General features: G+C 48.4%; 1 protein-coding gene across 2 annotated transcripts in view; it reads right to left on the reverse strand.

Moving 5' to 3' along the window:
* LOC123727174 (mediator of RNA polymerase II transcription subunit 15) overlaps nucleotides 1–25,287 on the reverse strand; it is an 84,740-nt gene extending 59,453 nt beyond the window's left edge. For both annotated transcript variants that reach the window (XM_045695333.1, XM_045695332.1), the window contains exon 1: nucleotides 24,890–25,287. The gene's annotated coding sequence lies outside the window, so the exon portion shown is untranslated. The remainder of the gene's footprint in view (nucleotides 1–24,889) is intronic.
* Nucleotides 25,288–26,885: the final 1,598 nt, after the last annotated feature.

The following is a 26,885-nucleotide window of genomic DNA, read 5'->3' on the forward strand; positions in this document are numbered from 1 at the left end:
TATAAACAATCACTGAAATGCAAGAAATTGAATTATACCAAGAAGACACTTGATGAAATTGAAAACGCAATTGACCAAAATCAGTTCTGGGACATGTGGAACAATTTAAGCACAACAAAGCCACAAGAATTAGCCATACAAGATGAGGGAATTTGGAAAACTTATTTTGATAATCTATACAAAAGCATCTCACAAAAAGACTTACAACAGAACCAATTAGAAATTAAAGAAAAATCGAACATCCTTGAATCAGTCATTAAAAACAACCAAAATCCATTAGATTACCCAATAACCCAACAAGAACTAAATGAAAAGCTCAAATCTATTAAATCAAAGAAGGCTTGGGGTCTAGACAACATCAGAAATGAAATGCTGAAAAACAGCACACCTGAGTTGCAAAATGCTGTGCTTAAATTGTTCAACATGGTTTTAACTTCTGGCTGCTTCCCTGAGGTCTGGAACCAGGGGCTCATCTCCCCTATCCACAAAAGTGGAGACAAATCAGACCCCAATAATTACAGGGGAATTTGCGTAAACAGTAACTTGGGAAAGGTTTTCTGTAGCATTTTGAATTCAAGAATTCAAACCTTTCTTCAAGAAAAAAATGTAATAAGTAAATGTCAAATTGGCTTTCTCCCCAACCATCGCACTACACACACTAGTTAATAAACACGTCCACCAAAAAAAAAGAGGGCAAAATCTTTGCTTGCTTTATTGACTTTAAAAAAGCATTTGATTCTATTTGGCATGAAGGGCTATTCTACAAAATTCTCCAAAGTGGGCTTGGTGGTAAGGTGTATGACTTAATAAAATGTATGTACACAGAAAACAAGTGTGCAATAAAAATCAAAAACCAAAGAACATAATTATTTTCACAATGTCGAGGTGTGAGACAAGGCTGCAGTTTGAGTCCAAATCTTTTCAACATTTATATCAATGAATTAGCAGACATGTTGGACCATTCTCCAGCCTCAGGACTCACACTATTTGACACAGAGGTGAAATACCTGCTATATGCTGATGGTACTTGGTACTTCTATCACCAACCAAAGAAGGTCTTCAGCAGAACATTCATATTCTAGAGCAATATTGCCATAATTGGGCCCTGGCAGTAAATTTCCAAAAAACGAAAATCATGACTTTCCCCCCCAAAAAAATTATGTCAGAAACACAAATTCACCCTGAACAACACCATCATTGAACACACTAAAAATTACACCTACCTTGGTCTGACCATATCTGCATCAGGAAACTTTAATATGGCAGTGAATGAACTCAAAGAAAAAGCCCGCAGAGCATTGTATGCAATAAAAATGACATTATTCAAAATCAACATCCCAATTAGAATTTGGACCAAAATATTTGACAGTGTAATCCTACCAATAGCTCTTTACGGAAGTGAGGTTTGGGGGCCACTCAATAAACTGGACTTTAAAATGTGGGACAAACATCCATTTGAAGCCCTACATGCAGAATTCTGTCGGAAAATCCTACAAGTCCAGAGAAATACACCAACTAATGCATGTAGGGCAGAATTGGGCCACTTTCCAGTAGTAATGAAAATACAGAAAAGATCATAAAAATTTTGGCTACATCTAAATTCAAGTCCAAATTCAAGTCTGCAATTTAAAGCACTTCAAACCCAAGAGCTGAGCCCAGAAACAAGCCCTCTCAGTCAGCTGGTGTTGGACCTCACCAACCAAGCTGACCCCAGCACTGCTTCAAATGAAAGAATTCCAATAAACAAAATCATGAACCAATCAAAAGACTCATATTTACAACATTGGAAAAACGAAACAAAATCCCAAAGCCGACTACATTGCTATCTGACCCTAAACAGAGATGAATTGGCTGATTATCTCTACTCTGTCAGAGATACGAAGCAGAGACAGATCCTTACCAAGTACAGGCTGAGTGACCACCGATTGGGAATAGAAACCGGCAGACATAAAAAGACATGGCTACCCAAAGAGGAGTGTGTATGTGCTCAATAATGATGAGCACGCAACCCGCTGCGCCTTGGTCCCCTTCTCTCTTCAACGATGGCCATTACAGTTATAATAAGTTAGTTATAGTTTCATTTTCCATATTTAGATTGCCATTTTATATTATTATTTGTTATTGTTTATAATTGTATTACAATGTATATTGTATACATTGTTGCTTTGGCAATATTGACACAATGTTTTTCATGCCAATAAAGCAGCTTGAATTTGAATTTGAATTTGAGAGAGAGAGAGAGAGAGAGAGACAGAGAGAGAGAGACAGAGAGAGAAAGAGAGAGAGAGAGACAGAGAGAGAGAGCGACAGAGAGAGAGAGAGAAACAGAGAGAGAAACAGAGAGAGAGAGAGAGACAGAGAGAAACAGAGAAGACAGAGAGAGACAGACAGAGAGAGAAACAGAGACAGACAGAGAGAGAGAGAGACAGAGAGAGAGAGAGAGCGACAGAGAGAGAGACAGAGAGAGAGAGAGACAGAGAGAGAGAGAGACAGAGAGAGAGAGAGAGAGAGAGAGAGACAGAGAGAGAGAGAGAGAGAGAGAGAGAGAGAGAGAGAGACAGAGAGAGAAACAGAGACAGACAGACAGAGAGAGACAGAGAGAGAAACGAGACAGACAGAGAGAGAGAGAGAGAAACTGCAAGAAGGAAAGGAGGTTGAGCTGTGGACTGTTATTAGCCTCATTTGAACAGGACGTTCCAGATAAAACTCACTGTATTAATATTCCGTCAGTTTAACTTCCTCTGCAGGCATAAAGACCTGAATAACATGAATAGTCAATGGATTATTAATGTCCATGATCACACACACACACACACACACACACACACACACACACACACACACACACACACACACACACACACACACACACACACACACACACACACACACACACACACACGTGTGCGTGTAACTCCATACAGATCCAAAACTCCTCCCCACATGTGACTCACAGCCATACAGATCCAAAACTCCTCCCCACATGTGACTCACAGCCATACAGATCCAAGGTTTGTTGATCCAAAACTCCTCCCCGAATTCCAATGAACAATTTCACACAAATATCCAGACAGGCAGATAATGATCTGATCTTCACATAGAGGACTACCAGCTGAATGATCACATTACTATGCAGTAGCTAACACTAAGGTTTAGCGTGTATTAAATATTCCCTTTTTCACTGTAATAGCATTAGTGACAACACTGCCATAGACTGTGTCTACGTCACAATTGGCACGCTATTTCCTATATAGTGCACTACTTTTGCACTATATAGGGCATAGGGAGCCATTTAGGACACATGTGTGATTCATAATGAAGCCATGATAATGTATTCACAGAATCTTCCAAAAGGAAATAACGAACCAGGAGCTCAGAGACATCTGGTACACTACTGCATCCCTCTGGTACACTACTGCATCCCTCTGGTACACTACTGCATCCCTCTGGTACACTACTGCATCCCTCTGGTACACTACTGCATCCCTCTGGTACACTACTACATCCCTCTGGTACACTACTGCATCCCTCTCTCCCTCCCTACATCCATCCCTCTCTCCCTCCATCCCCCTCTCCATCCATCCATCCCTCTCTCCATCCATTCATCCCTCTCTCCCTCCATCCCTCTCTCCATCCATCCATCCCTCTCTCCCTCCATCCCTCTCTCCATCCATTCATCCCTCTCTCCATCCTCTCTCTCCATCCATCCCTCTCTCCATCCATTCATCCCTCTCTCCCTCCATCCCTGTCTCCATCCATTCATTCCGGCCTTGTCTTAGGACGGTAAGTTGGTGGTTGGAGACATCCCTCTAGTGGTGTGGGGGCTGTGCTTTGGCAAAGTGGGTGGGGTTATATCCTGCCTGTTTGGCCCTGTCCGGGGGTATCATCGGATGGGGCCACAGTGTCTTCTGATCCCTCCTGTCTCAGCCTCCAGTATTTATGCTGCAGTAGTTTATGTGTCGGGGGGCTAGGGTCAGTCTGTTACATCTGGAGTATTTCTCTTGTCTTATCCGGTGTCCTGTGTGTATTTAAATATGCTCTCTCTAATTCTCTCTTTCTCTCTTTCTGTCTTTCTCTCGGAGGACCTGAGCTCTAGGACCATGCCTCAGGACTACCTGGTATGATGACTCCTTGCTGTCCCCAGTCCACCTGGCCGTGCTGCTGCTCCAGTTTCAACTGTTCTGCCTGCGGCTATGGAACCCTGACCTGTTCACCGGACGTGCTTGTTGCACCCTCGACAACTACTATGATTATTATTATTTGACCATGCTGGTCATTTATGAACATTTTAACATTTTAACATTTTGACCATGTTCTGTTATAATATCCACCCTGCACAGCCAGAAGAGGACTGGCCACCCCTCATAGCCTGGTTCCTCTCTAGGTTTCTTCCTAGGTTTTTGGCCTTTCTAGGGAGTTTTTCCTAGGGAGTTTTTCCTAGCCACCGTGCTTCTTTCACATGCTTTGCTTGCTGTTTGGGGTTTTAGGCTGGGTTTCTGTACAGCACTTTGAGAATATCAGCTGATGTACGAAGGGCTATATAAAAATAAATTTGATTTGATTTGATTCATCCGTCTGCCTCCTTCTCTCTCTCCATCCATCCCTCCTCTCTCCCTTCTTCAGTCCATCCATTCATCCCTCTCTCCATCCATTCATCCCTCTCTCCATCCATTCATCCCTCTCTCCCTCCATTCATCCCTCTCTCCCTCCATTCATCCCTCTCTCCATCCATTCATCCCGCTCTTCCTCCATCCCGCTCTTCCTCCATCCCTCTCGCCATCCATCCATATGATTTCTGTCTACCTAATGATGTCGATATCACCATGCCATAGAACCCTAGGCCTGTGGGATGTACTGTGAAGACGTAGCTTCACGTCCTCACTACAACCCCTTACCTCGGCTGAACGTCTCGTCAATATAACCTATATGTTGAGAGGGATTTTGATCCAACTGAGAATACATAACTCCAGTCTATAGTCTCACTCTGTAACTCCAGTCTATAGTCTCACTGTAACTCGTCTATAGTCTCACTCTGTAACTCCGGTCTATAGTCTCACTCTGTAACTCCGGTCTATAGTCTCACTCTGTAACTCCGGTCTATAGTCTCACTCTGTAACTCCGGTCTATAGTCTCACTCTGTAACTCCGGTCTATAGTCTCACTCTGTAACTCGTCTATAGTCTCACTCTGTAACTCCGGTCTATAGTCTCACTCTGTAACTCCGGTCTATAGTCTCACTCTGTAACTCCGGTCTATAGTCTCACTCTGTAACTCCGGTCTATAGTCTCACTCTGTAACTCCGGTCTATAGTCTCACTCTGTAACTCCGGTCTATAGTCTCACTCTGTAACTCCGGTCTATAGTCTCACTCTGTAACTCCGGTCTATAGTCTCACTCTGTAACTCCGGTCTATAGTCTCACTCTGTAACTCCGGTCTATAGTCTCACTCTGTAACTCCGGTCTATAGTCTCACTCTGTAACTCCGGTCTATAGTCTCACTCTGTAACTCCGGTCTATAGTCTCACTCTGTAACTCCGGTCTATAGTCTCACTCTGTAACTCCGGTCTATAGTCTCACTCTGTAACTCGGGTCTATAGTCTCACTCTGTAACTCCGGTCTATAGTCTCACTCTGTAACTCCGGTCTATAGTCTCACTCTGTAACTCGGGTCTATAGTCTCACTCTGTAACTCGGGTCTATAGTCTCACTCTGTAACTCGGGTCTATAGTCTCACTCTGTAACTCGGGTCTATAGTCTCACTCTGTAACTCGGGTCTATAGTCTCACTCTGTAGCTCGGGTCTATAGTCTCACTCTGTAACTCGGGTCGATAGTCTCACTCTGTAACTCGGGTCTATAGTCTCACTCTGTAACTCGGGTCTATAGTCTCACTCTGTAACTCGGGTCTATAGTCTCACTCTGTAACTCGGGTCTATAGTCTCACTCTGTAACTCGGGTCTATAGTCTCACTCTGTAACTCGGGTCTATAGTCTCACTCTGTAACTCGGGTCTATAGTCTCACTCTGTAACTCGGGTCTATAGTCTCACTCTGTAACTCGGGTCTATAGTCTCACTCTGTAACTCGGGTCTATAGTCTCACTCTGTAACTCGGGTCTATAGTCTCACTCTGTAACTCGGGTCTATAGTCTCACTCTGTAACTCGGGTCTATAGTCTCACTCTGTAACTCGGGTCTATAGTCTCACTCTGTAACTCGGGTCTATAGTCTCACTCTGTAACTCGGGTCTATAGTCTCACTCTGTAACTCGGGTCTATAGTCTCACTCTGTAACTCGGGTCTATAGTCTCACTCTGTAACTCGGGTCTATAGTCTCACTCTGTAACTCGGGTCTATAGTCTCACTCTGTAACTCGGGTCTATAGTCTCACTCTGTAACTCCGGTCTATAGTCTCACTCTGTAACTCCGGTCTATAGCCTCATTCTGTAACTCCGGTCTATAGCCTCACTCTGTAACTCGGGTCTATAGTCTCACTCTGTAACTCGGGTCTATAGTCTCACTCTGTAACTCGGGTCTATAGTCTCACTCTGTAACTCGGGTCTATAGTCTCACTCTGTAACTCGGGTCTATAGTCTCACTCTGTAACTCCGGTCTATAGTCTCACTCTAACTCCGGTCTATAGTCTCACTCTGTAACTCGGGTCTATAGTCTCACTCTGTAACTCCGGTCTATAGTCTCACTCTGTAACTCCGGTCTATAGTCTCACTCTGTAACTCCGGTCTATAGTCTCACTCTGTAACTCCGGTCTATAGTCTCACTCTGTAACTCCGGTCTATAGTCTCACTCTGTAACTCCGGTCTATAGTCTCACTCTGTAACTCCGGTCTATAGTCTCACTCTGTAACTCCAGTCTATAGTCTCACTCTGTAACTCCGGTCTATAGTCTCACTCTGTAACTCCGGTCTATAGTCTCACTCTGTAACTCCAGTCTATAGTCTCACTCTGTAACTCCAGTCTATAGTCTCACTCTGTAACTCCAGTCTATAGTCTCACTCTGTAACTCCAGTCTATAGTCTCACTCTAACTCCAGTCTAGTTTCCAGACTGATGAGTGTAGCTCTAGAACGGCCCCAAATAGTGATATATTACCATGTAGGTCATAGCTACTCCCTCTGTGGTCATTGCCTCTCCTACATCCAGTCAAGGGCAGTACTGGGTGTGTGTAATTCCTGTGTGTACACTGGTGTGGCCAGAGAACACAGTTGAGATAAGGAGCGTCAGGTGGCTAGAGGAACCAATTAAAATTTCTTCAAAGTCACAACCTCCTCTCACCTCTCTACCCACAGGCCCCTCTCTGCACAATACACACTTTCATGTCCTTGGAAAACACAGTGCCACACAGACACAGACACAGACACAGACACACACACACACACACACACACACACACACACACACACACACACACACACACACACACACACACACACACACACACACACACACACACACACACACACACACACACACACACAGGAGTAGCTTTATAAAACACCACACTGATAAAGTACTAATCAGGTTCTGGAGTCTATATGGTAATGAGCTTCCTCTTAAGTGGATGATATATCACCTAATGACTGCTGAGATTTAAAAGGTGGGTAATTAACAACAAATATTGTGGCTAAAAATATAATTAACGACTGACTGTCCGTGCGTACTGGTGAGGATGTCTCATTGCTCCCGAGTGGTTCTCCCACATTCTGACAGCTCAGTAGCAGAGACTGGGAGGTAGGAAGAGACAGCTCAGTAGCAGAGACTGGGAGGTAGGAAGAGACAGCTCAGTAGCAGAGACTGGGAGGTAGGAAGAGACTGGGAGGTAGGAAGAGACTGGGAGGTAGGAAGAGACTGGGAGGTAGGAAGAGACTGGGAGGTAGGAAGAGACTGGGAGGTAGGAAGAGACAGCTCAGTAGCAGAGACTGGGAGGTAGGAAGAGACTGCTCAGTAGCAGAGAGTGGGAGGTAGGAAGGGACTGGGAGGTAGGAAGAGACTGGGAGGTAGGAAGAGACTGGGAGGTAGGAAGAGACTGGGAGGTAGGAAGAGACTGGGAGGTAGGAAGAGACTGGGAGGTAGGAAGAGACAGCTCAGTAGCAGAGACTGGGAGGCAGGAAGAGACAGCTCAGTAGCAGAGAGTGGGAGGTAGGAAGAGACAGCTCAGTAGCAGAGACTGGGAGGTAGGAAGAGACTGGGAGGTAGGAAGAGACAGCTCAGTAGCAGAGACTGGGAGGTAGGAAGAGACAGCTCAGTAGCAGAGAGTGGGAGGTAGGAAGAGACAGCTCAGTAGCAGAGACTGGGAGGTAGGAAGAGACTGGTAGGTAGGAAGAGACAGCTCAGTAGCAGAGACTGGGAGGCAGGAAGAGACAGCTCAGTAGCAGAGACTGGGAGGTAGGAAGAGACTGGGAGGTAGGAAGAGACTGGGAGGTAGGAAGAGACTGGGAGGTAGGAAGAGACAGCTCAGTAGCAGAGACTGGGAGGTAGGAAGAGACAGCTCAGTAGCAGAGACTGGGAGGTAGGAAGAGACAGCTCAGTAGCAGAGAGTGGGAGGCAGGAAGAGACAGCTCAGTAGCAGAGAGTGGGAGGCAGGAAGAGACAGCTCAGTAGCAGAGAGTGGGAGGTAGGAAGAGACTGGTAGGCAGGAAGAGACAGCTCAGTAGCAGAGACTGGGAGGCAGGAAGAGACAGCTCAGTAGCAGAGACTGGGAGGTAGGAAGAGACAGCTCAGTAGCAGAGACTGGGAGGCAGGAAGAGACAGCTCAGTAGCAGAGAGTGGGAGGCAGGAAGAGACAGCTCAGTAGCAGAGAGTGGGAGGCAGGAAGAGACAGCTCAGTAGCAGAGAGTGGGAGGTAGGAAGAGACTGGGAGGTAGGAAGTGACAGCTCAGTAGCAGAGACTGGGAGGCAGGAAGAGACAGCTCAGTAGCAGAGAGTGGGAGGTAGGAAGAGACTGGGAGGTAGGAAGTGACAGCTCAGTAGCAGAGACTGGGAGGTAGGAAGAGACAGCTCAGTAGCAGAGACTGGGAGGTAGGAAGCGAGGGAGAAATAAAATAAAAGAAATAAAAGAAAGAGTGACAAAGAGAATCTGCCTCTGAGACACACGGTCCTATTCATCTAAGAATGAAGAATAGACAAACATTTACCCTCAAATCTCATGTCTGTGTGACGTCAATTGAATCAATGGAAAAACACACTTTAAATCGCCTGCATTGTGAATAGTGACAGTAGAAAAACACCAGTGTTAAACTGCATCATGATTCTACCCTCAACAACAACGCGTTAGCCACACTTTCACCCTGGCTGGAATGTGATGTGAACGAGATTGGGGGAAGAAAACAATAAACACTACACGGAGTGCTTCAAATGACACACTACCATCCCTATGGACCCTGCTTACAAATAGTGCAGTATAAAGGGAACAGGGTGCCATTTGGGACACAGGCATGCTGTGTTCTCAGCTCAATCTTCTACACCAATCACACTAACCAGACATCTGACCCATACAGTACACTACCTCCCCTACTGTCCTTTCGCCTGACAGCTCATCACAAAACAAATAGAAATCACACACAGCTCTTTCTCAGCACAACAGATGAAAACAGTGGAAGAGGCACAGAGCCTTTACTAGCTGCTGGTACAGATGACATTTCTAGGCCTCTGTGTCCCGTCTCTCCCCTGCACCCCAAACACACACCACCGGAGCAGAGGAGGGCATTTACTGTAGAATTTTACAACCAAATTCTCAGAGTTTTTAATGTAAATAAAGAGACAGCCACAACAATGAGCAGCACTGAGAGGAAGATTAAATGTGTCCACAGAGAGAACTGGGGTGACGAAGAACAGCGAGACAGAGAGACAGAGAGAGAGAGAGACAGAGACAGAGAGAGAGAGAGACACAGAGACAGAGAGACACAGAGACAGAGAGAGAGAGACACAGAGAGAGAGAGACGCGGAGACAGAGAGAGAGAGACACAGACAGGCAGAGAGAGAGAGACACACAGAGAGACACAAAGAGACAGAGAGAGAGGACCCCAGGCAAGTCGGTTCTTCCCCAGACAGATGTTAGCAGCCTCAGACCAGCAGAGAGACTATACGACTATAATAAAACAGAGGCAGAGCCCCCTAAGGCCCAGCAAAGACCACCAAATACAATTGGGCTACAGTACAGACAGACTCTGTATGGTATACTGAACTATTATTTTCCTCCCCAGCCTCATATCAACTCATCCACCAGGCAGGGAGACAGGGGTGGTGGGAGGCAGTGAGAGTGGAGGTAGGGAGACAGGGGGGTAGGGAGGGAGGCAGGGAGAGTGGAGGCAGGGAGAGTGGAGGTAGGGAGACAGGGGGGTAGGGAGGGAGGCAGGGAGAGTGGAGGCAGGGAGACAGGGGGGTAGGGAGGGAGGCAGGGAGAGGGGGTAGGGAGGGAGGCAGTGAGAGTGGAGGCAGGGAGACAGGGGGGTAGGGAGGGAGGCAGGGAGAGTGGAGGGAGGGAGGCAGGCAGGGAGCAAGGGGTGGAGGGAGGGAGCAGGAAGAGTGCAGGGAGGGAGGGAGACAGGGATGGAGGGAGGCAGGGAGGGAGACACGGGGGAGGGAGAGAGGGAGAGTGCAAGGAAGGAGGGAGACGGGGAGGAAGGCAGGGAGAGCGCAGGAAGGGCGGGAGGGAGGCGGTGGAGGGAGAGCGCAGGAAGGGAGGGAGACAGGGAGAGCGGAGGGAGGGAGGCAGGGAGATAGGGGGAGGGAGGCAGGGAGATAGGGGGGAGGCAGGGAGATAGGGGGGAGGGAAAGAGGGAAAGCACAGGGAGGGAGGGAGATGGGGAGGGACAGCGGGAGGCAGGGATGGAGAGAGGCAGGGAGGGAGACAGGGTCGGAAACAGGCAGGCAGAGAGGGAGGCAGGGATGCAGGGAGGGAGACAGGGATGGAGGGAGGCAGGCAGGGAGGGAGACAGGGATGGAGGGAGGCAGGGATGGAGGGTGGCAGGCAGAGAGGGAGACAGGGATGGAGAGAGGCAGGAAGGGAGAGAAGCAGGCAGGCAGAGAGGGAGGCAGGGATGGAGAGAGGCAGGAAGGGAGAGAAGCAGGCAGGCAGAGAGGGAGGCAGGGATGGAGAGAGGCAGAGAGGGAGGCAGGGATGGAGAGAGGCAGGCAGGGAGAGAAGCAGGCAGGCAGAGAGGGAGGCAGGGATGGAGAGAGGCAGAGAGGGAGGCAGGGATGGAGAGAGGCAGGCAGGGAGAGAAGCAGGCAGGCAGAGAGGGAGGCAGGGATGGAGAGAGGCAGGCAGGGAGAGAAGCAGGCAGGCAGAGAGGGAGGCAGGGATGGAGAGAGTCAGGCAGGGAGGGAAGCAAGCAGGCAGGCAGAGAGGGAAGCAAGGATGGCAGCTCGATACACCCTGCTTAAACATTAATATAGGCCTAGCAGCTTCTTCCCAACATAATATTACTAACGCAGTGAAGTGGAAACTCTGGAAATGGCCAATAGAGTCAGGGAGAATAAATAGGATGACTGGAAATGGACCGTTTGATTACAATTCTTTCTCAATTATGCTTATTTTCATGAATAGCTGTGGTATTATCTTTTTTCTTTGTTTTATGTTTCATAAATGACTGAAGTACAAAATCATGTCTAGTTGTGCATCAACCTGTTTATTCATGGAAACAAACACAGCATACGGTATTGTGATAAACATGCATGTCATTTTCATAATTGTAACAGACTATCTCTGACTGTAAACTCCAAAACATCCTCACGCCACTGAAGCGTAAATTAAAAAGGAGTTATTTATGTTCACTTGCTAGAGAGTAGTGTGGGTAGCAGAGAGGAGTGTGGGTAGCAGAGAGGAGTGTGGGAAGCCAGAGCAGACGTTGATGGTGAGTAAACGACTGCTAGAAACAATTCCATACTTTGTCAGCTGAGAGGAGACGAGACACTGACAGTAATTAAAATCCCAAGCATTACAAGAGAGGCAGACGACCAGGCATTATGGTGAAAAATTACTAATTAAAAATGCCTCCTCCGACATTGGACAATTTAATTTTCAGACCCGAAAAAAAAAATATGTCATTATTAATTTAGTAGTCCACAGAACTTCAAATGGATCTAGAAGCTGTGTTGCTGGTGTGTGTGTGTGTGTGTGTGTGTGTGTGTGTGTGTGTGTGTGTGTGTGTGTGTGTCACCGTCTCATGGATCAAATGCAAGTGAGATGGTTGGTTGGACCCCACATTGATAATTAATTGAATTACTGTGTCAATTAACATGCTTATCTGGGCATCTCACTAAGACAGGGGTACTCACAGTTGAAGTAGGAAGTTTACATACACCTTAGCCAAATACATTTAAACTCAGTTTTTCACAATTCCGGACATTTAATTCTAGTAAAGATTCCCTGTCTTAGGTCAGTTAGGATCACCACTTTATTTTAAGAATGTGAAATGTCAGAATAATAGCAGAGAGAATGATTTATTTCAGCTTTAATTTCTTTCATCACATTCCCAGTGGGTGAGAAGTTTACATACACTCAATTAGTATTTGGTAGCATTGCCTTTAAATTGTTGGGTCAAAGTTTTGGGTAGACTTCCACAAGAGCTGGTGTAACTGAGTCAGGTTTGTAGGCCTCCTTGCTCACACACGCTTTTTTAGTTCTGCCCACTAATTTTCTATAGGATTGAGGTCAGGGCTTTGTGATGGCCACTCCAATACCTTGACTTTGTTGTCCTTAAGCCATTTTGCCACAACTTTGGAAGTATGCTTGGGGTCATTGTCCATTTGGAAGACCCATTTGAGACCAAGCTTTAACTTCTTGACTGATGTCTTGAGATGTTGCTTCAATATATCCACATCATTTTCCTACCTCATGATGCCATCTCATGATGCCATCTGCAGCAAAACAGTCTGGCTTTTTTATGGCGGTTTTGGAGCAGTGGCTTCTTCCTTGCTGAGCGGCCTTTCAGGTTATGTCGATATAGGACTCGTTTTACTGTGGATATAGATACTTTTGTACCCGTTTCCTCCAGCATCTCCACAAGGTCCTTTGCTGTTGTTCTGGGATTGATTTGCACTTTTTGCACCAAAGCATCTCTAGGAGACAGAACGTGTCTCCTTCCTGAGCGGTATGACGGCTGCGTGATCCCATGGTGTTTATACTTGCCTACTATCGTTTGTACAGATGAACGTGGTACCTTCGGGCGTTTGGAAAATACTCCCAAGGATGAACCAGACTTGTGGAAGTCTACAATTTTTTTCTGAGGTCTTGGCTGATTTTTGATTTTCCCAAAGAGGCACTGAGTTTGAAGGTAGGCCTTGAAATACATCCACAGGTACGCCTCTAATTGACTCAAATAATGTCGATTAGCCTATCAGAAGCTTCTAAATCCATTACATAATTTTCTGGAATTTTCCAAGCTGTTTAAAGGCACAGTCAACTTAGTGTATGTAAACTTCTGACCCACTGGAATTGTGATACAGTGAATTATAAGTGAAATAATCTGTCTGTAAACAATTGTTGGAAAAAGTACTTGTGCTAGTCCTAACCGACTTGGCAAAGCTATAGTTTGTTAACAAGACATTTGTGGAGTGGTTGAAAAACACGTTTTAATGACTCCAACCTAAGTGTATGTAAACTTCTGACTTCCAACTGTAAATACTATACTGAACAAAAAATATAAATGCAACATGCAACAATTTCAAAGCTTTTACTGAGTTACAGTTCATGTAAAGAAATCAGGTGTGACTATTACTTGCCTCATGCAGTGCGACACATCTTCACATAGAGTTGATCAAGCTGTTGATTGTAGCCTGTGGAATGTTGTCCCACTCCTCTTCAATGGCTGTGTGAAGTTCCTGGATATTGGCGGTAACTGGAATACTATCGTACACATTGATCCAGAGCATTCCAAACATGCTCAATAGGTGACATGTCTGGTGAGTATGCAGGCCATGGAACTGGGCCATTTTCAGATTCCAGGAATTGTGTACAGATCCTTTTGACATGAGGCCGTGCATTATCATGCTGAAACAGGAGGTGATGGCGGTGGATGAATGGCAGGAGAATGGGCCTCAGGATTTCGTCACGATACCTCTGTGCGTTCAAATTGCCATCGATAAAATACAATTGTGTTCGTTGTCTGTAGCTTATGCCTGCCAATACCATAACCTCACCGCCACCATGGGGCAGTCTGTTCACAACGTTGACATCAGCAAACCGCTCGCCCACACTACGCCATACACATGGTCTGCAGTTGTGAGGCTGGTTGGATGTTGGAGGCGGCTTATGGTAGAGATACTCTCAATGATCGGCTATGAAAAGCCAACTGACATTTACTCCTGATGTGCTGACCTGCTGCACCCTCGACAACCACTGTGATTATTATTATTTGACCACGCTGGTGATTTATGAACATTTGAACATCTTGGCCATGTTCTGTTATAATCTCCACCCGGCACAGCCAGAAGAGGACTGGCCACCCCCTCAGAGCCTGGTTCCTCTCTAGGTTTCTTCCCAGGTTTTGGCCTTTCTAGGGAGTTTTTCCTAGCCACCGTGCTTCTACACCTGCATTGCTTGCTGTCTGGGGTTTTAGGCTGGGTTTCTGTACAGCACTTTGAGATATCAGCTGATGTAAGAAGGGCTATATAAATAAATTTGATTTGATTTGAAATTAACATTAAATTATCTGGCAACAGCTCTGATGAACATTCCTGCAGTCATCATGCCAATTGCACGGTCATTCAAAACTTGAGACATAGGGTGAATGGGCAAGAAATAAAAGATTTAAGTGCCTTTGAACAGGGTATGGTAGTAGATGCCAGGCGCACCTGTTTGTGTCAAGAACTGCAACACTGCTGGGTTTTTCACGCTCAACAGTTTCCCGTGTGTATCAAGAATGGTCCACCACCCAAAGGACACTGTGGGAAGCATTGGAGTCAACATGGGCCAGCATCCTTGTGGAACGCTTTCAACACCTTGCAGAGTCCATGCTCAGACAATATTGAGGCTGTTCTGAGGGCAAAAGGGGGGAGTGCAACGCAATATTAGGAAGGTCTTCTTAATGTTTTGTCCGCTCAGTGCATATACGAGCTGTAACATTGCAATTCACATCTTTTCACACTACTGAGCCCAGTCAAACTGTACTGGGCTGATTCTGGTTACGCAGGCCTGTACTGAATCTGTCAAGGTTAGTTGATGCACTAAGCTATAGCTTCGTGTACTATCTCCATTACACCGGTACTCTGCTGGCTGCCAGCACGCAGCTCAATGAAGAGCACTGACTCAACACAATCCATCCCTAGAGAAGAAAGAGACTAGCTGAGAGAAACGGATGACAATTACTTACCCGCTAGATCTAGAAGGGTTTGTGTAGTGTGTGTGTGTGTGTGTGTGTGTGTGTGTGTGTGTGTGTGTGTGTGTGTGTGTGTGTGTGTGTGTGTGTGTGTGTGTGTGTGTGTGGAGAGTGGTATAGATACTAGCCAACAAATGTTATATTGCTCAACATGCAGGTCAATAACACAGACATTTTCGTCTCTGAAAAAGGATCGTTGCAGAGTGCTTAACACACACTCTGTCTGTCCTTGGAGAGAAGAAGAGTCCTGGAAACCATTTCACAACTCTGATTTCCATCTTGGAGGCAAGGCAAGGTGGTAGGAGGGGTAGGAGGGGGAGGAGGAGGGAGGAGGGGCGGAGAGGAGGTGGGGGGGTAGGAGAGGGGAGGTGGGGTGGTGGGAGGGGGAGGAGAGGGAGAGAGGAAGGAAGCAGGAGGGGGGAGGAGAGGGAGAGGGGAGGTAGAAGGGGGTAGGAGAGAAGGTAGGAGGGGGAGGAGAGTGTTCACTCCAGAACTCCTCTCTGTGTGACGTGTCTCACACCCCCTCGCCCTCACCTCACCCATACCCCTCTCTACCCCCTCACCCATACCCCTCTCTACCCCTCACCCATACCCCTCTCTACCCCCTCACCCATACCCCTCTCTACCCCCTCACCCATACCCCTCTCTACCCCCTCACTCATCCCTCTCTACCCCTCACCTATACCTCTCTCTACCCCCTCACCCATCCCTCTCTACCCCCTCACCCATACCTCTCTCTACCCCCTAACCCATCCCTCCCTACCCCCTCACCCATACCTCTCTCTACCCCTCACCCATACCTCTCTACCCCTCACTCATCCCTCTCTACCCCTCACCCATACCCCTCTCTACCCCCTCACCCATACCTCTCTCTACCCCTCACCCATACCTCTCTCTACCCCCTCACCCATACCTCCCTCTACCCCCTCACCCATACCTCCCTCTACCCCCTCACCCATCCCTCTACCCCCTCACCCATACCTCTCTCTACCCCTCACCCATACCCCTCTCTACCCCCTCACTCATACCCCTCTCTACCCCCTCACTCATACCCCTCTCTACCCCCTCACCCATACCTCTCTCTACCCCCTCACCTATACCTCTCTCTACCCCCTCACCCATACCCCTCTCTACCCCCTCACCCATACCCCTCTCTACCCCCTCACCATACCTCTCTCTACCCCCTCACCCATACCTCTCTCTACCCCCTCACCCATACCCCTCTCTACCCCCTCACCCATACCTCTCTCTACCCCCTCACCCATACCCCTCTCTACCCCCTCACCCATACCTCTCTCTACCCCCTCACCCATCCCTCTACCCCCTCACCCATACCTCTCTCTACCCCTCACCCATACCCCTCTCACCCCCTCACTCATACCCCTCTCTCCCCCCTCACTCATACCCCTCTCTACCCCTCACCCATACCTCTCTCTACCCCCTCACCTATACCTCTCTCTACCCCCTCACCCATACCCCTCTCTACCCCCTCACCCATACCCCTCTCTACCCCCTCACCCATACCTCTCTCTACCCCTCACCCATACCCCTCTCTACCCCCTCACCCATACCTCTCTCTACCCCCTCACTCATCCCTCTCTACCCCCTCACCTATACCTCTCTCTACCCCCTCACCCATCCCTCCCTACCCCTCACCCATACCTCTCTCTACCCCCTCACCCATCCCTCTCTACCCCCTCACTCATCCCTCTCTACCCCCTCACCCATACCCCTCTCTACCCCCTCACCCATACCTCTCTCTACCCCCTCACCCATACCTCTCTCTACCCCTCACCCATCCTCTCTACCCCTCACCCATACCTCTCTCTACCCCCTCACCCATACCTCTCTTAACCCCCTCACTCATACCCCTCTCTACCCCCTCACCCATCCCTCCCTACCCCCTCACCCATACCTCTCTCTACCCCCTCACCCATCCCTCCCTACCCCCTCACCCATACCTCTCTCTACCCCCTCACCCATACCTCTCTCTACCCACTCACTCATCCCTCTCTACCCCCTCACCCATACCCCTCTCTACCCCCTCACCCATACCCCTCTCTACCCCCTCACCCATACCCCTCTCTACCCCTCACCCATACCTCTCTCTACCCCTCACCCATACCTCTCTCTACCCCCTCACCCATACCTCTCTCTACCCCCTCACCCATACCACTCTCTCCCCCTCACCCATACCCCTCTCTACCCCCTCACCCATACCCCTCTCTACCCCCTCACCCATACCTCTCTCTACCCCCTCACCCATATCTCTCTCTACCCCCTCACTCATCCCTCTCTACCCCCTCACCCATACCCCTCTCTACCCCCTCACCCATCCCTCCCTAACCCTCACCCATACCTCTCTCTACCCCCTCACCCATCCCTCCCTACCCCCTCACCCATACCTCTCTCTACCCCCTCACCCATCCCTCCCTACCCCCTCACCCATACCTCTCTCTACCCCTCACTCATCCCTCTCTACCCCCTCACCCATACCTCTCTCTACCCCCTCACTCATCCCTCTCTACCCCCTCACCCATACCTCTCTCTACCCCCTCACTCATCCCTCTCTACCCCTCACCCATACCCCTCTCTACCCCTCACCCATCCCTCCCTACCCCCTCACCCATACCTCTCTCTACCCCATCACCCATCCCTCCCTACCCCTCACCCATCCCTCCCTTAGGTAAGGGCAACATGGACAGCCACCCTGGGCGGCATCTTGCCGGGGGCGGCACAGGGCGTCCCCGGGTGCGGGCAGGGGTGGGCACGAGCGCTGAAGCGGGGGTTCGCCCAGGGCGCTGAAGCGGGGGTTCGCCCAGGGCGCCATACAAGCTAGAACCGCCACATACACTTGAAACAAAACGAAAACTGCAGACAAAAATGCTTTCTGCTACTAAGACCAGTGAAATATAGGCTAAACTGAGGGTATGGCAGAAATCTCAACTAGCAAGCAAGTCGCAGAAATGAAGAACACGAAGGGGGGTGAGAATTCTGGCAGGGGGGAGATTTTCGGCACATCACCGGTACACAGTTTAGCTGATATGTTTACGTTGGAAGCTACCAGTAGAAACTATACAGTTGGTTAAACATAGGGGTAAGTAGAACTAATGAACTTTTTTCTCCAACCAACGTAGCTTGCTAAGCGAAGTTAGCGAAGTTAGCTAACATTATCCCCTTATCAACATTGTTTTTAAGAGTGTTTAATCACGATTGCTGCTGACAGACATGATAGCTAGGCTGCATTAATTGATGGACCATTTCAAATTGGCTAGCTAGCTAATAACAGAGCATGTCAATATGGCTAGTTAACAAGCTAACAACAGATCACGTCAACATGGCTAGTTACGAAGCTAACTTTCAGGGGATAAACTAGATGGATCTATCCAAATAGTGGTTGATTTGCTTGTCATCTACAGTGGTCATGACAACAGTCTGACTGACAACTTTACCAGGACAAGTACCTGCTGATGTCAAGCTCTTTCCAAAAGCCTAATCTCTGATGAAGCAAGCTAACTGACACTTGTTGTTTTGCTTAGCCAGCTACATGCCAAATGTTTAGGCTACCCTCACGTATCTGAAATTACATGATCAACTGATGGTTACTGAACATGAAAAGCATGCAGTTTCTTGCGATACAACTCCAATAGAGCTAAATGTGGAATAATCAGAAATGTGTAGTTCTGACTATGCTATTCAAGAGGTGATGATATTAAAACCAAATAGTTACAAAATCTATTTAACAATCTCTTGAAAACGGCACATAGTTGTCAATGGTTTTAGCGGAGCTAGGGGTATCCTTGTCCCCCAGCAGCCAAATCCAACGCTTTGCACCGTATTGTGACATTTTACTGATAATGGCATATTTCCCTCCCTCCCTCCCTCAATCTCTCTCCTCCCTCCCTCATTTTCTCTCCTCCCTCCCTCCCTCCCCTCTCTCCTCCCTCCCTACCTCATTCTCTCTCCTCCCTCCCTACCTCATTCTCTCTCCTCCCTCCCTCCCTCCCTCATTCTCTCCTCCCTCCCTCATTCTTTCCCCTCCCTCCCTACCTCATTCTCTCTCCTCCCGCCCTCCCTCATTTTCTCAACTCCCTCCCTCATTCTCTCTCCCTCCCTCCCTCCCTCCCCCATTCTCTCACCTCCCTAACTCCCAACCCTCCCTCATTCTCTCTCCTCCCTCCCTCATTCTCTCTCCGCCCTCCCTCCCTCCCTCATTCTCTCTCCGCCCTCACTCCCTCATTCTCTCATCCCTCCCTCCCTTATTCTCTCTCCTCCCTCCCTCCTTCCTCCCTCATTCTCTCTCCTCCCTCATTCTCTCTCTTTCCTCCCTCCCCCCTCCCTCCCTCATTCTCTCTCCTTCCTCCCTCATTCTCTCTCTACCCTCCCTTCCTCCCCCATTCTCTCACCTCACTAACTCCCTTCCCTCCCTCATTCTCTCTCCTCCCTCCCTCCCTCATTCACTCTCCTCCCTCCCTCATTTCTCTCCTCCCTCACACCCTCATTCTCTTCCTCCCTCCCTCCTTCATTCTCTCTCCTCCCTCCCTCATTCTCTCTCTCTCGTCCCTCCCTCATTCTCTCTCCTCCATCCCTGCCTCCCTCCCTCATTCTCTCTCCTCCCTCCCTCCCTCCCCTCCCTCATTCCCTTCCCTCCCTCCCTCATTCTCTTCCCTACCTCCCTCATTCTCTTCCCACCCTCCCTCATTCTCTGCCCTCCCTCCCTCATTCTCTCTCCTCCCTTCCTCCCTCCCTCATTCTCTCTCCTCCCTCCCTCCCTCCCTCATTCTCTCCTCCCTCCCTCATTCTTTCCCCTCCCTCCCTACCTCATTCTCTCTCCTCCCGCCCTCCCTCATTTTCTCAACTCCCTCCCTCATTCTCTCTCCTCCCTCCCTCCCTCCCCCATTCTCTCACCTCCCTAACTCCCAACCCTCCCTCATTCTCTCTCCTCCCTCCCTCATTCTCTCTCCGCCCTCCCTCCCTCCCTCATTCTCTCTCCGCCCTCACTCCCTCATTCTCTCATCCCTCCCTCCCTTATTCTCTCTCCTCCCTCCCTCCTTCCTCCCTCATTCTCTCTCCTCCCTCATTCTCTCTCTTTCCTCCCTCCCCCCCTCCCTCCCTCATTCTCTCTCCTTCCTCCCTCATTCTCTCTCTACCCTCCCTTCCTCCCCATTCTCTCACCTCACTAACTCCCTTCCCTCCCTCATTCTCTCTCCTCCCTCCCTCCCTCATTCACTCTCCTCCCTCCCTCATTCTCTCCTCCCTCACACCCTCATTCTCTTCCTCCCTCCCTCCTTCATTCTCTCTCCTCCCTCCCTCATTCTCTCTCTCTCCTCCCTCCCTCATTCTCTCTCCTCCATCCCTGCCTCCCTCCCTCATTCTCTCTCCTCCCTCCCTCCCTCCCCTCCCTCATTCCCTTCCCTCCCTCCCTCATTCTCTTCCCTACCTCCCTCATTCTCTTCCCACCCTCCCTCATTCTCTGCCCTCCCTCCCTCATTCTCTCTCCTCCCTTCCTCCCTCCCTCATTCTCTCTCCTCCCTCCCTCCCTCCCTCATTCTCTCCTCCCTCCCTCATTCTTTCCCCTCCCTCCCTACCTCATCCTCTCTCCTCCCGCCCTCCCTCATTTTCTCAACTCCCTCCCTCATTCTCTCTCCTCCCTCCCTCCCTCCCCCATTCTCTCACCTCCCTAACTCCCAACCCTCCCTCATTCTCTCTCCTCCCTCCCTCATTCTCTCTCCGCCCTCCCTCCCTCCCTCATTCTCTCTCCGCCCTCACTCCCTCATTCTCTCATCCCTCCCTCCCTTATTCTCTCTCCTCCCTCCCTCCTTCCTCCCTCATTCTCTCTCCTCCCTCATTCTCTCTCTTTCCTCCCTCCCCCCCTCCCTCCCTCATTCTCTCTCCTTCCTCCCTCATTCTCTCTCTACCCTCCCTTCCTCCCCCATTCTCTCACCTCACTAACTCCCTTCCCTCCCTCATTCTCTCTCCTCCCTCCCTCCCTCATTCACTCTCCTCCCTCCCTCATTCTCTCTCCTCCCTCACACCCTCATTCTCTTCCTCCCTCCCTCCTTCATTCTCTCTCCTCCCTCCCTCATTCTCTCTCTCTCCTCCCTCCCTCATTCTCTCTCCTCCATCCCTGCCTCCCTCCCTCATTCTCTCTCCTCCCTCCCTCCCTCCCCTCCCTCATTCCCTTCCCTCCCTCCCTCCCTCATTCTCTTCCCTATCTCCCTCATTCTCTTCCCACCCTCCCTCATTCTCTGCCCTCCCTCCCTCATTCTCTCTCCTCCTCCTCCCTCTCTCCTCCCTCCCTCCCTCATTTTCTCTCGTCCCTCCCTCATTCTCTCTCCTCCCTCCCTCATTCTCTCCCCTCCCACCCTCATTCTCTCTCCTCCCTCCCTCATTCTCTCTCCTCCCTCCCTCCCTCCCTCCCTCATTCTCTCCCCTCCCTCCCTCCCTCTCTCTCCTCCCTCCCCCCGTCCCTCATTCTCTCCCCTCCCTCCCTCCCCCTCTCCCCTCCCTCCCTCTTTCTCCTTCCTCACTCCCTCATTCTCTCCCCTCCCTCCCTCCCTCCCTCATTCTCTCTCCTCCTTCCCTCCCTCCCTCATTTTCTCAGCTCCCTCCCTCATTCTCTCTCCTCCCTCCCTCATTCTCCTCCCCATCTCCCTTCCCTCATTCTTTCCCCCCTCCCTCATTCTCCTCCCTCCCTCCCTCTTCCCTCCCTCATTCTCTCCCCTCCCTCCCTCCCTCCCTCCCTATCTCTCCTCCCTCCCTCCCTCATTCTCCCTCCTCCCTCTCTCCCTCATTCTCTCTCCTCCCTCCCTCCCTCCCTCCCTCTCTCTCCTCCCTCCCCCCTCCCTCATTCTCTCTCCTCCCTCATTCTCTCCTCCCTCCCTCATTCTCTCCCCTCCCTCCCTCCCTCTCTCTCCTCCCTCCCTCCCTACCTCATTCTCTCTCCTCCCTCCCTCCCTACCTCATTCTCTCCTCCCTCCCTCCCTCCCTCCCTCATTCTCTCTCCTCCCTCCCTCCCCCTCTCTCCTCCCTCCCTCATTCTCTCCCCTCCCTCCCACCCTCATTCTTTACCCTCCCTCCCTCTCTCCCTCATTCTCTCCCCTCCCTCAGCTCCAGTAGCGCTATTCCTCTTGACAACCTCCACCGCAGCAGGAAGGCTGCCATGTATAGCTACGTCTGCTGTCCAACCAGTCACATCTCATTCTGCCTGCTGTTCAACCAATAACATCTCATTCTGAAACAGGGACAACGGGTCTCATTTTAAAAAAAGCAGCAGCAGTCTGTAGCTGTAGGTTTCCAATGTGCAGGGATGGAGGGACGAGGGGACAAGCAATCAATGGCTGACATGTTGAGAGGCAGGCCAAGGCAATCAGGGTTGGGGGAGAAGAGGAGAGGAGAGACACCTAACACACACACAAAGAAAGCTTTCAGAAATCCAATGCACACAGAGTAAAACGTAACAGTCAACGACCATCACACATCTCTTGATTTCCCCCACTTTGACATCATCAAATATAAATGACAGGGTGTGTAGCAGAGGCTTGTATTCCAGTACAGCACTAACACACCTGATTCAACGAATCACCAAGACCTTGATTACTGAATCAGGAATGTCAGTCGGTGCTGGTCTGGAACAAAAGCCTGCACCCCCTGCAGCTAGCTCTCTAGGACCAGGTTTTATGACCACTGGACTAAACCCCATTTCAATTCAATATCTGCCCTGCCTGTTTATGACCATTTCCATGGTGATCAAACCTTTGTAAAACATTCTATTAAACAATTACACAGCTTACTGGCCCAACATGTTAAATCCTATTACAGCATTAGTATTAGTGGTCATATAGCCTCCCTGTCCCGGACTGCACATCACAAGCTATGTTTTAATGCCAACAGCCTAAACAAACACATGCCAGCTCATCTCAAGACTACAGGATTAATTGGAGGGGAGTAAGATTTATTTAGCAACACTGCAGTATCTGTGGCATAAACCTTATGTACAGTAACAAACAGCAGGAAAACATAACATGAATGGCACGTGACACACAGCATACATCTCTATATTCCTTTGGATGGGTTTGACTAGGCTACTGTCATCACATCAAACCTGTTTTGACACAATCCTCTCCTATAGCCCATATCACGCTGCGATATGAGCATCAATTTACAAACGCAGACAGATTTTTGCCTACAATAAAACTAGTATTCAATGGTTTAGTCTGTTCTTTATTATATTGATATTTGCCATTGCCAAGATCTTGCGCAGGATTATAAAGCACGACCGTCCATTCGCCAATCAATCGATACCCATATAGACATTACTGTATGATACAGGCTGGGTACAGCTTCTCTGCTGCATGAATCGCAGCAACATCGGTCGGATGTCAGAGGTGTGCCGCAGCTAGATGTGCTGGACGAAACACACAAACGGAGAGCTATTGAGTTGGGAAAACCCCAAAAGACAACTCCGAAAACCCAAAACATTGACGTAAAATATTTCAACCTTAATAATAAGGTCGCTTGTTTTTTCCCCCTTGCCACCTGCTCCGAAATCTACAAGCCGAGGGGACAATTGGGACGAATATTTGTCAGGAAGGCAAAATATGGAGCACGTACGGCGCTTGCGTATTCCGGGTCGGTGCCGCCATTCATCAGCTCACAGACGGTAGCGCACTACTGAGCAAAAACACCGACCGAGCCCCGGTCCCCGTGGAGGCAGCTGCGGCAACAACAATTATCCCAGGGACAAACTCATCGTAATGAATGCTCACTTGTTTCAGAAGCCAAGCTGCGTGTCTGCAAACAGGATGGATCAGCCCAGAGTAGACCAGAGCCCCGCCACATCAATAGGACTGATATGGGGAGGTTTAGGAGGGGCTGCCCTGGGAAAAAAAAACAAGTCGTTTTTGCCATCAAGTTACGGGATGTAGCATATCCCATGGCACCTGCAGCAAAGCCAACGTGGTATAGCCAAACTGTCATGCAGACACTGTTATTATCTGTATTGATAAACAGAGAATAGAATCACAACGAATGCACTTGGTGCGCAACTCAAAGCATCATCTCCACAATAACTTCACTATGTCTCATCTCCTGAAAGTTAGAACATAATCTCATCCGTAAATCAATTGTTCGATTTTATTCTATGTACTATTTTCTATTGTTGTAAAATGATCGAATCTGATCAATGCGTTCTGAACCGGGCCCAGAACAGATTCTAGAATATATTCTATCCCCCGCGTAGAACGTTTCATGTTATTTCATGTCATGTTTTCCTTCCGCTACATTGATACATTGTAACGAACTCTTCTTCTATTTCTTATCTGGAACAGCATAATCTCCTGCTGGCCCTGACAAACTCAGCAGCAGGATCACGGACTAGGTCGTCGTGGCCCCTCCTCAAGTGGCATTCGATTAGAGTCTATCTCTGCTTACTGTTCGTTCTGCAAAACGAACAGTAAGAACAAAAAAAAGTGTCTCCTTGTTCATAACACCATAAATATAGCATGCACGCGGAGCGGTGCGTTCAAAAGCAATCAACGCAAATCAAAGACAATTCATCTCACCTCAGGTGTTTCAATATCGGTGTTACTACTCGATTGCGGTGAGTCTTCCATGCAATTTCCACCGTCTGTCGTTTCGTTCCCCACCTCTCCCTCTCGCGCTACCCGGCTGGGCTCGTCAGCTGTCGGTTGGTCTGTGTGTGCTGTGCTGTGCGCGCGCTGCCTCAGCCCTTCCTTCCTAGCCACCGGGCGTGACATCAGAGGGGGATTACAAACAATGCCTGCAAAAAGCATCTTTAAATGGGGGGGGAATTGTATACAGCACTGGCCGGCTGCCCCAGTTGTTTTGAACGGGTTCTATTGTCTTCAACTAGACTTCACATAGAAAATCCCTAGTCTGTTTAATCTATCCATGCTATTCTGGATGCCAGTTCAATTTTACCCCATTCTTCTTATAGAAGAAGCTCTCTAAATCCATGTCATTTCTGTACTAAGTCATGGGGAAACAATTGGATTCCATTTATCATTGGTATAAAGTACTTAAGTAAAAGTACTTTAAAGTACGATTTACAGTTGAAGTCAGAAGTTTACATACGCCTGAGTTTAATACATTTAAACTCAGTTTTTCACAATTCCTGACATTTAATCCTAGTAAAAATGTCCTGTCTTAGGTCAGTTAGGATCACCACTTTATTTTAAGAATGTGAAATGTCAGAATAATAGCACAGAGAATGGTTTATTTCAGCTTTTATTTCTTTCATCACATTCCCAGTGGGTCAGAAGTTTACATACACTCAATTAGTATTTGGTAGCATTGCCTTTAAATTGTTTAACTTGGGTCAAATGTTTTGGGTAGCCTTCCACAAGCTTCCCACAATGAGTTGGGTGAATTTTGGCCCATTTCTCCTGACAGAGCTGCTGTAACTGAGTCAGGTTTGTAGGCCTCCTTGCTCGCACACACTTTTTCAGTTCTGCCCACAAATTTTCTATAGGATTGAGGTCAGGGCTTTGTGATGGCCACTCCAATACCTTGACTTTGTTGTCCTTAAGCCATTTTGCCACAACTTTGGAAGTATGCTTCAGGTCCTTGTCCATTTGGAAGACCCATTTGCGACCAAGATTTATCTTCCTGACTGATGTCTTGAGATGTTGATTCAATATATCCACATACTTTTCCATCCTCATGATGCCATCTAATTTTTGAAGTGCACCAGTCCCTCCTGCAGCAAAGCACCCCCACAACATGATGCTGCCACCCCCGTGCTTCACGGTTGGGATGGTGTTCTTCAGCTTGCAAGCCTCCCCCTTTTTCCTCCAAACATAATGATGGTCATTATGCCCAAACAATTATTTTTTTGTTTCATCAGACCAGAGGACATTTTTCCAAAAAGTACAATCTTTTTCTGAGGTCTTAGCTGATTTCTTTTGATTTTCCCATGACATCAAGTGAAGAGGCACTGAGTTTGAAGGTAGGCCTTGAAATACATCCACAGGTACACCTTCAATTGACTCAAATTATGTCAATTTGCCTATCAGAAGCTTCTAAAGCCATGACATCATTTTCTGGAATTTTCCAAGCTGGCACAGTCAACTTAGTGTATGTAAACTTCTGACCCACTGGAATTGTGATACAGTGAATTCTAAGTGAAATAATCTGTCTGTAAACAATTGTTGGAAAAATTACTTGTGTCATGCACAAAGTAGATGTCCTAACCGACTTGTCAAAACTATAGTTTGTTAACAAGAAATGTGTGGAGTGGTTGAAAAACGAGTTTTAATGACTCCAACTTAAGTGTATGTAAACTTCTGACTTCAACTGTAAGTCGTTTTGGGGGGGTATCTGTATTATACTTTACTATTTAGATTTTTGACAACTATAATTTTTACTTGACTACATTCCTAAAGAAAATAATGCTCCATATATTTTCCCTGATACACAAAAATAGTTGTTTTGAATGCTTAACAGGACAGGAACTTATCAAGAGAACATCCCTGGTCATCCCTACTGCCTCTGATCTGGCAGACTCACTAAATACATATGTTTCCTTTGTAAATGGTT

Source organism: Salmo salar, chromosome ssa15 (genome assembly GCF_905237065.1).
Source record: "Salmo salar chromosome ssa15, Ssal_v3.1, whole genome shotgun sequence".
NCBI classification, from domain to species: Eukaryota; Metazoa; Chordata; class Actinopteri; order Salmoniformes; family Salmonidae; genus Salmo; species Salmo salar.